A 15,982-nucleotide genomic window follows, 5' to 3' on the forward strand; every position below is an offset into this window, starting at 1 on the left:
CCAAGGATTATAGTGTTTATGTTGGAAATAAAAGTAAGGGTATAAACTCTGCCATATAACACTTACATCATAGCAATAGCAATGAAACCACTGATAGTGGGTAGAACCTCATCTTCAATAACTTATTTTTAATCCTCTTTTGTATGAACTGAATAGAATAGAATAGAATAGAATAGAATAGAATAGAATAGAATAGAATAGAATAGAATAGAATAGAATTTATATTTGTTTAGCACACGGGTTCACACTGGACTGAAATGTCTTGATGCAAAATGTTGAAGCTGTGTATATCTTGCGTATCTTGCTCCTGCCTTTGTCTTTCACAGTTCTATCTGGCCACAAACAGGAATTATTAATTTCTCATTCATGATCAATTTTTCAAACAGTTGGCACCTTCGTGAGTTATAAAGGATGTCACTACTAAAATCAAATCCCTGATTTGTCAAAGTTTAACTGGTATAACAATGAATGGCTGTGCACTTTGTATACAGAGGCCAATAGCGGACTTAAAAAGTTGCGTAGTGACAAGAAAGTTTTAAATACATAAGCCCAAAACATGGATAAACTCACGTCTACCTAGACGTTTCATTGGAAGTGGTCACTTGAACATGCGTTGCCAAGCTTGAAGTGAACGTAGCATCATAGCTGACAGGAAGGAAAATGTGCAAAATGCATTATAGGTTTATGAGGTGTTTGTACAAAAAATTCAAATTGAAAGTGTGAGTGAAGTTTCATGCTCATTGAAATATGAGAAACAAATTGAATTAATATCTATCCATCCATGCCTTTTCTTAACACACGTATCTCTTTTCGGGTCACAGGTTGTGGGAGCCTATCTCGGCCACTGTTGTTCAAAGGCAGGGTATACCCTCGACAGATCGCCAGTCTGTTGCAGGCCCTGAAGTAGTATGGTTGTCCACATTAAGTATTTTTGTAAAGGGAAGATTACATTTTTTTACATACAAGTGTGGCAGATTTTGCACAGATTTTTCTTTGTTCTTTCAGAACAACTCTTTCAGGTTTTTTATTTTTTTGTTCACACCTGAAGCGGTGATCAGATTTAGGCCTTAGAAATTAGATTTCAAGGGACTCGGTTCATCCCCCAATGCTGAATGTGACCTTTCCTTTGGTTCTGTATTTCTGTGTCTCTCTGTCTTCCTGCAGTGTATTCACTCAGGGGCAGCATTCAGATCTGTGCATGTCCTCACACACATTACACCGCTTTGAAGCACATTTGACATGAACTCTCAACACAGTTTATTAAGAACTAAATCAATGTGGGAACAGAACAATAACAAGAACATAGGTGTGATTGTAGATAAAACAGATAACACAGTGTAAACTGGGTGTTTGTCTTTGGAAGCTAGGGGGCTTTGGGTGTTTCCTTGGTCTTTGAGGTGGAAGTGTGGATGTTAGTTTTGATCTAAAAAGTAGCTACAAACTCTCATTCTGCTGTGTGTCTTTGCTGATATTTTGACAACTTCCTCTTTGGAATAAAAATAAATGTTGGTTTGTGGCTGTGTCGCACTGCATAATTGGATCCACATTATGGGCTTGTTCTTAATTTTCTGTTCCCTTTTTCTCTCTGTCCATATCTCCACTCTGCTTCTTCACCTTGAAAATCACCCCACTCACCCACCCATCCACCCACCCACCGCCTAACAACTATTTCATTCATGGATAGTAATCAGACAGACTGTCACAAACTGACACACACACACATACACACACCTACACACACACACCCACACACACACAGTAATGGCAGCAAGTGATTAGGTTCACAGATGAGGGATCATTTTTGTCCATTTTCTGGGAAATGGTGATTGCTCCCAGCATTCATTAGCAAATCACAGAGGTCAAATGATTCAGCGCCAGCACTCACTCTTTTAAAACCACATTGTACCATCCAAGATGTACAAAATGAGAACCAAAATTAATAGACATACTTCCAGACCTGCTCTAAAGATGAAAAGGAGTGTTATTACATCCCTCATGTCCCTTGGAAGTTTAGTTGAGCATGTAAAATACAAAGCTTCGTTTTACTATCAATTACCAAAGAAAACCAGTGGCATATTTAAAAGGTTGTCTGTTTATTGAGATGGGAAACATACAGCAGAGGAGGCTATTTGAATGGCAGCATGTGTGGATGTATGATTGAAATGTGTAATCCCTGAGCAGCTGGAGAGCTGTGTGTGATGGAGAGAACCGGGCTTCATCATAGCCTCAGCAGGAGACTAGACGAGCCCAGAGTGTGAGAGACACACAGAGACATGGAGACTGAACGGGAGAGGGGAGGATGAGGAGAGACACCATACTGACAGTATGAATGATACATCATATGATTGTCTCGGACAGACCTGTTCTCTCTGACTGCCTTTACTCCACTCTCCAACTGTCCTCCATTTCACAAGCCCTGTTGGACTGATTTATTACATTCAACAAAACTGCTGTAGAGTAGACTCTGTGCCACTGTCCGTAAGTTTTCAAACTTTTTCACGAGAAAATTTCACCAGATTTCTTTTTTTTCCCCTGGATATTGAAGACGCCTTCGAACCATTCTCCAGAAAGTTTTACATTTAAAGCAGCAGTACCAAAACCATTGTGGAGTTTAGTTTATTTAAAAATATCCCATTAATTTGCCATCAACAATGTAGAATCAAAAAAAGCTACAGGTTTCACTGGAAATACCCATAGTGTGTTTTTGTTTTATATAATATCGACATGTCAATACTGATCAATAGTTTCTGACTAGGGAGAACATTCTTTTTATTTTTTCTCCTTCTGCTCATTAAGCAAGGGGCTAGAATAAACATGTGTCATCATTGGGATGACAGGAACAGTGCGTTTGTTGAAATCGGATTACATTTTTTAAAGGTTTGAAAGACTGGAGAAAGCTATCGTCTGTGAATTATTGAAGAGGTAAGGGATAGGACACAGAATAGGAGTAGCATTTACAGTTCAGAAGAGGGAAACACTGCCGGCTCACAGTGCAGCCATGAGCATGAATACAATGGGAAATCCATATGCTCTAACCTTTCTTTGTCTGTAGCTTCATTGAAATTGACTGGTCAGGAGGACAGCATTTCATCACAACAGTATGGAGTGAAGTCCGTCATTCCTGATTCTGAAGCTCTCCGATGGAAAACTTTTTTTTTTTTTTTTTTTTTTTTTTTTTTTATCTGAACCTCTTATGTGAACCTCTTCTGACAAGATCTATCTCCAACTTTTCCATTTCTTTCCGTTTTCTCAATTTTCACACGTGATTGAAATTCAAACTGCTGATAATATGTGTCTTAGCCACATGTCAGAAGAGCTTTAACATTTTCACTTGAACAAAATAATTTTTTTGCTTGTCACATTATGTGCAAACGTCACAGGATCTGGATCCTGAAATCCCATTATGTTCATAAAGATGCTCGGAACAACCACGGGATTGCGTTCGCTTTGTACAAAGAGATATGAAATTTTTGCTGCCATTTTGCTACCATTTCTAAATGTGCCAATTTGCCATAAATACTGACAATCATCAGAAATGACAACATATGGAACTGCAAAGAGGATTAGGCGTAAACATCTCCCGTATCTCCACCAACCACCTCATTGAGGGAGGGCAGGTTGGCAAATAGGCTTTTCACATTTCAGACACCACAATGTCACTCCATCTCACTGCGGCATCCATTACGCGCTACCTTGGGAATGACGAGAGGTCCATGCTGAGAATCAGGGCAGAAAATGGCCGCCCGCTTGGAGGGGTAAAATGGCCAGCGTTATTATTCCGACTCCCCCCAGGGGGAATTGGCCTGAATATAGATATGCAACATTATAAAACCAGGTTATTATCTGGGTGCAGGGTAACGGCCTCTCGCCTGTGTCTCCTCTGTGAAACACACACGTACACACTGGCAGACACACAGTCGAAGCACAGATTGTACAATCTTGAAGGTACAGCATACTGTGATGATTGCAGCCTTTCTAGTGATTGTGGGATGTTTACCTTCCTTTTTTTAAACGTTTTTTTTTTCCTGTTTTGTCATATCACAATTTCTTTCTTTAATTTACAGAAAATTAACATCCGGCTGCCTTCTGCTTCTTTTCTCAATTTTCTCAGTGGACACAATGTCATTTTATGATTCAATAATATTTCAGACCTCAGTAATGCAGGCATCTGCTTCATGTCAGTGAGCATTATTTACTTATGAGCTCTTTGCTTTAAAGCATAGTATATATACATATATATATATATATATATATATATATATATATATATATATATACCCTTCTTTTTTTTTTTACTTTGTATCTGTGCAGTCAAGAAGGTGTGTTTGGATTGTATTAACTTTACCTGGTTTGGTTTAAAGAAAAAGCTGTTTTTTATACATTTTTCTAGTAAAAAAAAAAAGGTGTCAAGGTTTTTCAACATGGAACACAAAAATGTATTAAATAGTTACAGTAAAGGTAAAAAAACTGACCACTTCCTGCAAAAAACTTTATTTATCCAATTTTTCCAACCCAGTTTCACTTTTTGAGCATCATTGCATCCCTGTTTTGCATAAAGTGAAACAATGTTGATATACTATCCGTTCATATTATGTATAAAACGATGTGACAGTGATGGATAGATGGCGGAGCAGCACTGCCTGCTGTCACGCTGAAGAAACCAAATTCAAGCCTCATCCAACATTATTTATTCCAAAGAATATTTACTGATGCACTTCACCATGAGCCAAAAAAAAGAGGCTCATGGTAGAAAGCAAAAGATTTGTAGTTGGAATTTGAGACCAAAAAGGGGACATAGATTTGATTTAAAATGAATAAATACAGGTGCATGCACCATCAAAAATACAATGTTGAGGACTATTTTAAAGAGGCATACAAAGCTATTGGTTGTTTTTTGTGAGACCTGGCTGGATAATGCCACCACCCCTCATAGACTTACCCCAGCCCTCTGATGTTGCTCATACAATCTAATAGCGCTCTCCTGTACCTCTTCCTATCTGTCTATCTGACTTCTCCAGGTCCGTGCTAATTCCTTCCTTTATTCATGAACCTATCCCTGTTGGGCTAGCTTGGTGAGAAGAATACATGTGTGTGTGTGTGTGTGTGTGTGCGCGCAATAGGAGAGGGAGATAGTAAATAGGAATATGAATCTTTAAGGGCCTGCTGCTACTGTGGCTGAAATGACTTTTCAGAGCCGCAGTGATTTTCCAAGAAGGATGTTGATGAGGGCCAGATTGCAAGAGATGTGCGGGGGTGTGTGTGTTTGTGTGTGTGTGGTTGGTCTGTACATCCTCCCTATCAACATATATAAAAAAAAAAAAAAAAAAAAACATCTCTGTCCTTTATCATGCAAATCTCATTTAGAAATCCACAATCCCTTCAACTTTACAATCTATTTTAAACCAAAAATATATTTTCATTCTTTGTTTTTCTGAAAAGGATTATAGTAGAAAAATGTTTTTTTTTTCCTTTTAACAAAAGAAGAACTAATTTAACTAATATTTATTAAACTTATAGTGTAGCAAAGTTTATTTTTGTGTATCCTTGGTTAATAAAAAGTTAACTAGATTGTCACATTCATATTTTAGCTACCCAGTTGTCTGTACATTCAATCAGAATAAAGAATTCAGAATTTTAAAGTCGCTCTCATGGTTTTGCAGTCTCACTTATTTTTTTATTTTTTTCAAACCTGAGCACTCATAAAGTCCCAGCTGTACGTGACAGTGCGGGCGTAAATGACGATTTGAGGAGAACAACCATGTGTCACGAGCCCAAAGTGTCAAGTTGATTACTCGCAGCTGACCGTGATGAGTCAGCAATAATTCATTAGCGGGCCGAGAGCTCAGTGGGGATGGCAGCTGGGGGAGATCGGGGTCAGGGCTGGAGGTCTTGTACGAGGTGCTGGCCTCTGAATTAAAATGAGCGGCCAGCCTTGAAATGCGCACATCAAAATATTTGACATTTGGGGGAATACAGAGGAGAAAGGATGTGCCAAATATTTAAAAACACTGTCTTTTAGAGTTCCAAAGTGTAGTTAGAAAAATATTTTCAACTATATACATGTTATGTTTTAATATACTGTTACATTGTTACAAAATATCTTAAAGTGTTCTGAAAATAATTCTAAGAATCATATTAATCCTAAAATTTATTTCCAAATTAATGTTAAGTAAAGGCTAAAGTTGACGCTGAAGTTTTATTTTAGGTTATTTTAACTACTCTAATTTATCTCTAACATAAAAACAGTGCACTTCTCACCCTCTGTGGGTGGTCCCCCCCCCATATCAAGTCCTCTACCTGAAGCCTATGTGTGTACATATAGATTTTTTTCCCTTAATGCTCATGATACCTCACAAGGTTGGCACATCCGCCACAATGGCTTTTAGATTAGATTAGTTTTGGCTTTGGAATAAAAGCCAGAAAGGTCAGCAGGTTAGATACACCTGTTTCATAAGTTAATCAAACCTGGCAACCTTCTATAAAAAGGTCCAAGGAACTGTTGGTAGATTCTGCAATGTCTTAGACTTTAAATGTGTGTGTGCAAACTGTAATTTCTGTGCCGAGTGTGGAGGTACAGCTGTACCACCGAGAATGTGCCTGCAACTCTGTGCTGCCTGTCACCAGCCTCCATTACATTACCATGGAGCCATGACATCCCTGGCAGCCTTTTGAGGCCTCAAATCTGATAAAAACAGAGATAAATCTGATCTCTGATCTTCCTGATGAATATGATAAGACCTGCTCCAGGTTAATGGACCTTGACACCTATCAGGGCCCTTGGAACCGCTGATCCTGGATCAGAGGTGGAAGAGACAACGAAGGTGGAGTAAGAGGGAGTAAAACCTGGGGGGGTGGGGTTAGTAGAAGCTGCCCCGGAGAGGGGCTCACAGGCTGGGGCTTGGATGACAGCCATGGCTGTGACGGTCTAAAGCACTATCCAAAGCCTTCTCATTTCTTCTTTTTAATTCTCCAACCCCCAACCCCCCTGTCGCTTCCCCCACTTTTCTTTCTCCCGTCAAGTCCAATATATATATATATATATATATATATATATATATATATATATATATATATATATATATATATATATATATATATATATATATATATATATATATATATATATATATATATATGTGTGTGTGTATATATATATATATATATATATATATATATATATATATATATATATATATATATATATATATATATATATATATTTAAGTTTTCTCTCTCCGTCTCACACATGCACTCGCAGGGATCTGGGGGATATATGAGGGTGTGGTAGAGCTAGTGATGGAGCTCTGCTTTGATGCCCAGTGGGAGATTACAGGGCCGAGAAGCAGAGATAAAAGAACAACCAAAACACAGGTATCTGCTCTTGCTTATGCCTTACAAACACATTCGCACATACACTTACATGCATCCATAACACATGTTCTAAGGAGAGCGGGACTGCACACACACCCAGATGCACACATCCAATGGCTAGTCAGTGACACAGAGGTCTTAGCCAGTCTGCCAGTCCTTATTTGTTCCCCAGCCCCTCGCATGTGTGTAGCAGTAGCACTTGCTACTGGGTGTCTTGTTACTCTTCAGAAGGTCTATTGATTTAACTCTTGCCACAATCTATAACACTATTGTCTTGCCTTAAGTGTCTCATCTGTACAATTCACTGGCAGGAGTCTATACATCAAAAACCCCGCCTGCTTAAGGATTGGTATTCGGAAACATGCCGGGGATACTTTTTTATTCAGTGACTTTCACATTTTTGCAGTTCGCTCAACTCCAGTTTTTTATTTTTTATTTTTTACAAGGAAAGACGCTTGCAGCTAGACATGACATTGGCACAGTTACAAGTTTATTTTTACTTTTGTTGTGTTTATGAAGTCAATATTTTCTTTTATAGCATCAGAAGGAAGGGGTGTAGAGCAAAAGTTGGATTTTAGGGTTCTTCTTCCGCAGAGATATATGAGATATATTTAAAATACCCCCCTCCACTGAGAACAAACAAACAGCAGGATGCAGTTAAACTTCTTCAAACTAAATAGGGCCAGTAAAAAATAAGTTTTCTGTCAACAAAAGTGAAAGAAAAAATAAAGGAAATGAAGATCAAATTTAAAGTAAATATAACAATTTCAAGCCCAACAACCTGGGAAAAAAAGAGGTTTGTCAAATAAAAAGGAATACTTTTCCGTTCGTTCATTTAGATGAGTGCTGTGAGAGTTCTTACTTTTGGAGAATCAATTACAACACTCTTACACAGTTTTATAGCCACAAAATTTAAGAAAACATGTCCAACATAGGCACAGTGGTTACCGTTTGTGTCATATAGCGACAAGGCCCTGGTTCAAATCCTGGCTGGGAATTTTCTATGTGGAAATTGCATGTTGTCCTTGTACATATGTGGGTTTTCTGCGCAGACTCCTGCTTGCTCCTACAGTCCAAATCCATGATTCAGAGAATACATTGTATCTCCGAATTTTCTCTAGATATGCATGTAAAAGGGTGTGTGTGTGGCTCTCCAATGGACTGGCAACCTGTTAAGGGTGTGTCCCACCTTTGGCCAACAGTATCTGGGTTGGCTTCAGCTGCCCCACAACCCCAAGAGGGAAAAAGCAGGTTTAGAAGATGGATGGAGGAATGGATGTCCAAAGTGTGTGTTTCAACATCAAACTGGTCTGTCACATCTCCAGAGGAAAGTGATATAGTTGAACTTTGTGTTCATTTTTTCTCCTTTTTTTATGAGTGTAGTTATTTGGCATTTAATAGTTAATAATACATTTCTGAAGGAATGTTGCCACAACTGTATCCCATCTTCATGAATATTGTTTGTATGCTTTTAATATACAAGTTTTTTTAAGTCTGTTTGTTGGATGTTGATCTACCTGCATGGAGGCAAAGCATTGCCCAGGTTTCCTAATCAAAAAAAGACAATCACCCTTTCTGGAATGTGAGGAATGTTTACAAACACCCAACCTTCTCAGATTGATTGATTGTCTTGTGCCCTTAGATTTATGTATTAATTTATTTTTTGCAATAGCAATAGAAATAAAGTATGGAAGTATTCAAAAAGTAATTCACCCATTCTAAATGGATAGTTTTACAATCTGTACCACACAGTGTATGACTCCCAAGGTTACTCTTTAGAGTCTGAGAAGTTTACACCATTGATTACCTTTAAGAGGCACCCCAATACAAATTGGCTTTGGTCTCTTCCACTCAGGAAAAATAGGACATGACTAACTTTTTCTTTTTGTACTTTTTTTTCTGTGATGCTAGTATCAGAAAATTGGTGCTCCTTTTGTTGGAGTTTTTAGAGTGTCCAATGTTATGACAGAACAGGTTCTCTATGGAGGCTAATTGAGTGAACCACACAGAGTGAACAGAGCAGAGCTATTAAAGGACGTTTAAGGGTGTATTTGGACACATTTGGTTCGCTTAAAATGAACCAGAGTTCGTTTCCCCAGATAAACCAGAACATATTTGCAGTCTTAATACACCCAAGTGCACCCTGGTCCAAGAACCACTCTCTGACGCTCTTTTGGGGTGGTCTCTGGTCGATTTCAATCTGACTTTTTTCCAGTTTGCTCTGAGTTTTTCTCGGTCTGAATAGGTTCCGTGCTCCGAGCAGAACAGCTGGACCAAACGCCCACCATAGCCCGCCATTACGGGACGTAAACAGAGTAGAAATAAGGCAAACATAAGTCATGGACAAAACTTGGCGCGACACAGCAAATAATTGAAATTTGGTTGGATAAATGTGGGCTCATTAAAACAGCTTTTAACGTGATACACATTCATTCTCTCTGCTTTTTCCCTACCTTGTAATTCCTAGTCAATGACTAAAGAGATCTTCAGTCACATGTTTTTTTTGTTTAAAAGCTTTGGTTCGAAACAGAATAGTCTGGTCTAAGGCAATCTGAATACAGACCAATCACAAAGTTCTGAACTCAATCCGGACCAAATTAGGCAGACTTGATCCAGATCAACAGACTTTTCTAATCTGAATACCCCCTCAAAACAAACCAAGCTTTCATAAGTAACATAATCTATATATCATCAGGTAGCACGAAGAGGAATTAAAGAAAAGCTCTGTCAGCCCACATCTTGCCTATAAAAGAAACACACATACAGTATATAATGTAAATTTCCAATTCAAAAGTAGTAAAGAAGCCTTACAGTGAAAAATGTAAGCATCCTGCCTAAAATAAAGAGGGGAAAAATGCAGGTATTAAAAGTATTTATTTAGTTTAAGAAAACAGCCTCACTCTGCTTTTTGGATTCCAGCTAATATATATGGGGAATCTTTTACCCTTAATACATTTTTAATAGGAACTCCTATCTTGGACCAATGTTTGATTTTATTGTTCTGAATTCATACATTACCTTCTGTCACTTTTTTTGTGCAGCTTCATTTTTTATTTCGATCCTCTTTATGGGTATTGTCATCTGTAGTGTTTCCTTTCTTTTGCTGCTGATCTCCATCTGCTTCTCTATCTATCACACAATCGGGTTAAAAATCTAAAGCCACGCAGAGATATGGTTGTCACCGTGAGGGCCTCTGTGACCGTAGAGACTTCTGCAGTGTAATCTGTGGGAGATACATGTTCCTCATTCTAGTTACCGTCATGGAGCTCAGTGGGATATGACACAGGCCCAGCAGGAAGAGCTAGTGATTAGAGTGGGACTGTGTTATGGAAATGCCAGAAGACTGGAAAATGATCAGAGGTATTCATTAGAAGCCACTAATACAGGATGGTTGTTTTCCCTTGTCAGAATACAAGCATTAGGCACCTTTTTCATTTTTTATTTTTACAAGCTTATTTTATTTTATCGAGCCTCAGCAGGGCATTTTCACAAATAATTCATTTAGTCAGTGGTCCAGAATATTCACAGTGTAAATCAAATTCTGCTTCTGTTTGTGCTGCAGACATGAATAAAATCATGAGGGTGATTTTCCAAGGTGAGAATAATGTGCCATTGCTCCCTTTTTCGCTGGTCTTCCGTTGCCCTAAAATGAGACTGATCAGACTGGGACCGATGGCGCTCCATGATGGTATTACACCGTCGCTACCTACCTGGACGATTTCCTCGCGGTCTTTTGCACCCACTCTCTCTTTCATCCCCTTTCATCTCATTTTTAGCTTCTCCCCCAATGTCCGAATGCTAGAACCAATCATTTGCGATTCAAGTCCCTCTCTCCATCTTGATAGAAGGATGCAGCCACAGAAAAAGATCCATATATATATACGGAGTGATGTACACATGGCAGTTTCAAATAAATAATTTAACATTGTAAAACCAGTTTAAGAGTGAGAGGTGCTCAGCACACAGCCGTTATGAATTTCAGTCGACAGCACAGCTGGTAGTGAACACAGTGTGTTAAGAAGGTCTATTTCTGCTGCGGTCTAAGTGGACTGATACTCCCTGTAAGAAAAAAACAAATACACCACCACCATAAATATATCTTTAGGCCAGACTGTTGGCTCCATACCTAAATTAGATGCACAAGTTTACAAGTGTTGACTGTCCAAATTATTTGCTGCACACTCTCCCTACCTGAAGGTCACGAGCCCTTTTGTCCTTTCAGCCTGTCACTTTCCCTAATTCCTCTGTGAGCCCTCACCTCATGTCGGTCAGCTTTCGTCACTGGTGCTTTCCACAAGAAATATTGACATGATAACGCTGTTGTTTGAGTGTACCGGATATACATGAAGGACAGTTCATTCACCTGAGCAGAAGGTTTCAGTTCTAAACAGATCAATGCAAAGTAATGTTCCTGGCAGAAATCTGAATCCTGGATGATGGCTGTGTTAAGATGGCAGATATAGGGGAAGGAAATCCATCCCCAGTGACGCTTACAGCTTTGATATGTAGCTTCTAGTCACATGTGGCTCTTCGAATGAATATTTCTCACCATTGTTTCATATATTTGCACACATGTTTTTACAAGAGGGGAATTATGGCTTGGAAATGTCAAGGTTAATTTTCTGGTGTGGAAAAAGGAGTGAGACAATGTGGCTGCAGCGCTGAGAGGATTTCAGAGGAGTGGGTCTGCATGGGTTCCTTATAGGTGCATGTGAGAGTATAATAACCACATAAGAGAAGGGTACAGTAGCAAAGGAAGACTGGAATGTCTTTATTTTGGTACAGCAGATGTCCTCCTGGTACGCAATGAGCAGTTATTTAGAACAGATAGCAAACAAAAAGAAAGTAAAAGAGATCTAAAAACACCGTCCTCCATCTTTGCTTTTGTTTCTTTCCAACAATGGATAAAATAAGAAAAAGGAATGGTTAAAAAGAAATGAAATAGTTGTAATGATATGTAATACTTGACCATTGTTGCAACTTTTTAAAAACATTTTCTTTCAACATGACTGTACAAGCATGAATGCAGCTGCCATGATGACATCTTAGTTACACAGCGATAAAAGTAAGTTTAGACACCTTAACACAGGAGTTGAGGAAAAAGATGAATTTAGCATTCAGTGAAATACAAAACACGGCTGAACCTTGACATGCACAAACAAACAGTGAGGTGCGTGTCGCTGTTTTATTCTTTGCTCCTGCTTTCACTCTTCCTTCCATCCAATTTACTCTTCTTCTTTCTGTTTCACGGGATGTTTTTCCTCTGGTACAAAGCCAACGTCATGTTCAGAGCTTTTTTACATAAGTGTTTCATGTCTCCCCTTTTTCCACTAAAACACACTTGCCTATTCTGTATGTTCCTGGTCTTATATTTGGGTTTGAGAGTGGATAGGTAACATTAAAGAGCTATCACTTTCACTCTCTGTCATTCCCCTCCTTCATACACCATTTGATCTGAAGCCAGATATGGCTTTTAGATGTAGGCGTGGACACACACTGACACACACACAAGCATTCAAAGACACACACTAGCACAAACAACACACACACACACAAAGTCTGACTGACAGATACACAATTTCATACAGCGCATACTCAAACATGTGCAAAAACACTGCTTTACTTTGCAATGCTTTTATTTTGTGTATTTCCTCAAAGCTAAGCATCCCAAAAAAAAGCCACTTCATATCAAAGAAAAGCATTGTAATCCTCGCTGCTCCGCAATGTCATTTTCAAATTCCCCACCCTTGACAACTTGTGGGACGGGTTGAAAAACTTGAGTTTTCAAACAAAAAGACATAAATACACAACAAATACCACCTACAGCTGATAAAATATGCATGTCTGAGGGTGAGTGGCCCAACTGTCAGAATTAATAAGATGCAGTAAAAAAACCAAAAAAAGAAAGAAACAGGAAGACTTGTTCCTGTCTTTTTTTTTCTGCACAGGTGTGCATGACGGCACCTTTTCCTCTTGCCATTTTTTCCCCTCTTACTTTTGCACTTTTGACATATCAAACAGCATCAATGAAACCAAACCCCTCATACTTTTAGATTATTAGATGAATGCCAAGAAAAATGCCTTTTTTTTCATCAAAACATGCTCCATTTTCAAAAATATATCATCTTTTGTGACATTAATTATTTTGAAAATTGAACAAGATTAGGAGCCGTGCTGAGCTCTCCAAATACTGAAGCACAAAATGTTCCAATTGTCGAAATGAATGCACTCAGATCTTAGTGCGTCAAGCCTATATATATATTAGATCTCCATAACTCATCTTTCTCTTTACTCTTGCCTTTGTTCCCTGTCTCTGATCTGTAATTGAAAAAGCATTCCATTTTTATTTTTCTCTGCTGTCCAAAGGCTAAATCCAAAACACCAGCCAAGAGGTTAGCCTGGTCACCTGGCACCCACAGGCACTCTCTCCCCTTCTTTTTCTCTGTTTCACATGTATACACACATGCACACACACACACACACCTACACACACAAAAATACCTGACTGCCGTGCTTCAATAAACTGAAAATTCCTCCTCTGCACCAGCCATACCCAAGCTAACCCTTTAAAAGTCACCCACCTCCACCTTGTAATGCATGAACACACACACACTTTACCCACACAACAGACAAGCACAAACACACACGCACACACAAAAACAATGTGGCTTAGTGGATTGTATCAAATTTAGTGGCCACAGGGATCTGGCTGGGGTCATAAATCTATATCTAACATGTGAGAAAATCTCTACATGAATATCTGGAGACACACAGGGAAAGGGAGATGGTGTGAAAGACAGCAGGATACAGAGGCAGAGACACAAAGGTAAAAAAAAAAAAAAAAGCAGAAAACAAAGTGATAGTCTTAAGGAGACGAGGGCCAGCAGGTAAAAAAAAAAAACAGAGTGGGGCAAGAAAAAGGAGCTGGAACAAGAAATAAACATCTTGGAAAAACCTAGAGGAAAAGCAGGCGACAAAGCACAGCAGCAGGCAGAAAGAGTGAAGACGAGGGGACTCTGTAAAACAGAGGGAACAGGCAGAGGGAAAACAGAAAGATAGTGAGTGTGACAGTTAGAGATATACGGGCTGAGAGACAAACGCAGAAAAAGAATGAGGGTTGAGACAGACAGAAGGAGAGATACATGACCCCTCTCTCTCTAACAATGGCTCATCATGTGGAGCTCAGCTTAGCAGGCGTGCCGTTGGAATCAGGAATGTGGAATGTGGGATTTCAGACTTGGAAGTGATAGCTACTGTCTGTGTGTAATATTTAGGACCGACTTAGGGAGCCCCTGGCACGCCATGAAACACGTGGCCTCTGCTGCCTTTTCTGCTTCGAGTCACTTGCAAAAATGCAAGCAAGATTTAATTTATGCATCGCATCCCAGAGAGCTCTGCACATGTAACGTTTAACCAAATCATGAGTGAATATTTCTTTTGTCAAATTTCTCTGTCAAATTGATGTGACAGTCGCTGGGTTACTGAGGCTGGTGATTCGCTCAGCTGCTTCTGAGCGCACAACCAGGTAAAACCCTGGTCAGGTTACAAGTCTCCAAGAGGCCTCACACAGACAAAAATTTAAATCATGCACAATTTAGATATACCAGTTTATCTGGCATCAAAGACAAAAGAATCGTGCAAAAATAAAGTAGGCACAATTAAAATATGCAAACCTTACTCAGCTCAGAACATTTAAGGTGATTGACAAGAGTGAAATAATACCTTCTACATGAGTTAAATAAAAAAATAACTTTTAAGATTAAATCTTGCAAAATACAAAATCATTTAGTGTGAAACCGTAAATTATTTTTTTATGTGTAAAATCTGCCTCTTTTAGTTACTGAGTGTTAAAGTACTTATAAATCAAATTTTATGATATTTGATCATTTTACATTTTCCAAATAAGAAATGCTAAATGTGAAATTAACATGATTTTGCAAAAGAAAGAAAAAGATAGCTGGATAAATTTTTGTTTTTTTATGAAAATCATAATGAAATGTAGCCAATACCTTTTGTTCTTTTTTGAAAAGTACGCATAAAAATTGAAATCCTTTTACAATGTAGTGTCAAAGCCTTAAAACTATTGTTTTAAAATGATTGTTTTCTTACCATCAGAATGTAAAAATACTAAATTTGCATAAAAGATATTTACAGAAGCTTTTTTATTTGTTTGTTTGTTTTAACTCCACAATCAGAAAGTTGGTCAACCTCTGTGCAGGTGACTACGATTCCCAAGTTCCTGGCAGGAACAAAAAGTTTCATGTTTACACTCACATACTGCATATTGTCATTCCTTCGTCTGAGATGGAGATAACTCAAACGGCGTTACTAACACAGGAGACAGTTGTTGCTGGCCGCCCCAATGCCTGTCATGGCTGTCAGGCCAAATCCCACGAATTATGGCTGTTCCAGATGTAAGAGATTTCTAAGCTGCCTCCAACGGCCTGCGGTCTGTGGTGAGAGTAAGAAGGGGAGAAAAACAAAGAGGGAGAGAGATTTGGGTTTATACTGTGTCATCCAAAAAAAATTGCATCTTTTTTTTTCTGTAACCCCCCCCCTCCACACACACCATAAAAATATGTCTCTTTAATCTTTTGGATAAGAAATCAAG

General features: G+C 38.7%; 1 long non-coding RNA gene across 1 annotated transcript in view; it reads right to left on the reverse strand.

Moving 5' to 3' along the window:
* Positions 1-12,124: 12,124 nt before the first annotated feature.
* Positions 12,125-15,982, reverse strand: part of LOC110017289 (uncharacterized) — a 31,610-nt gene continuing 27,752 nt past the window's right edge. The window contains exon 3 of the long non-coding RNA XR_002872385.2: positions 12,125-15,822. This is a non-coding gene — a long non-coding RNA (uncharacterized LOC110017289). The remainder of the gene's footprint in view (positions 15,823-15,982) is intronic.

Source organism: Oryzias latipes, chromosome 20 (assembly GCF_053564925.1).
Source record: "Oryzias latipes strain Hd-rR chromosome 20, Olatipes_Hd-rR_3.1".
In the NCBI taxonomy this organism is placed as follows: domain Eukaryota; kingdom Metazoa; phylum Chordata; class Actinopteri; order Beloniformes; family Adrianichthyidae; genus Oryzias; species Oryzias latipes.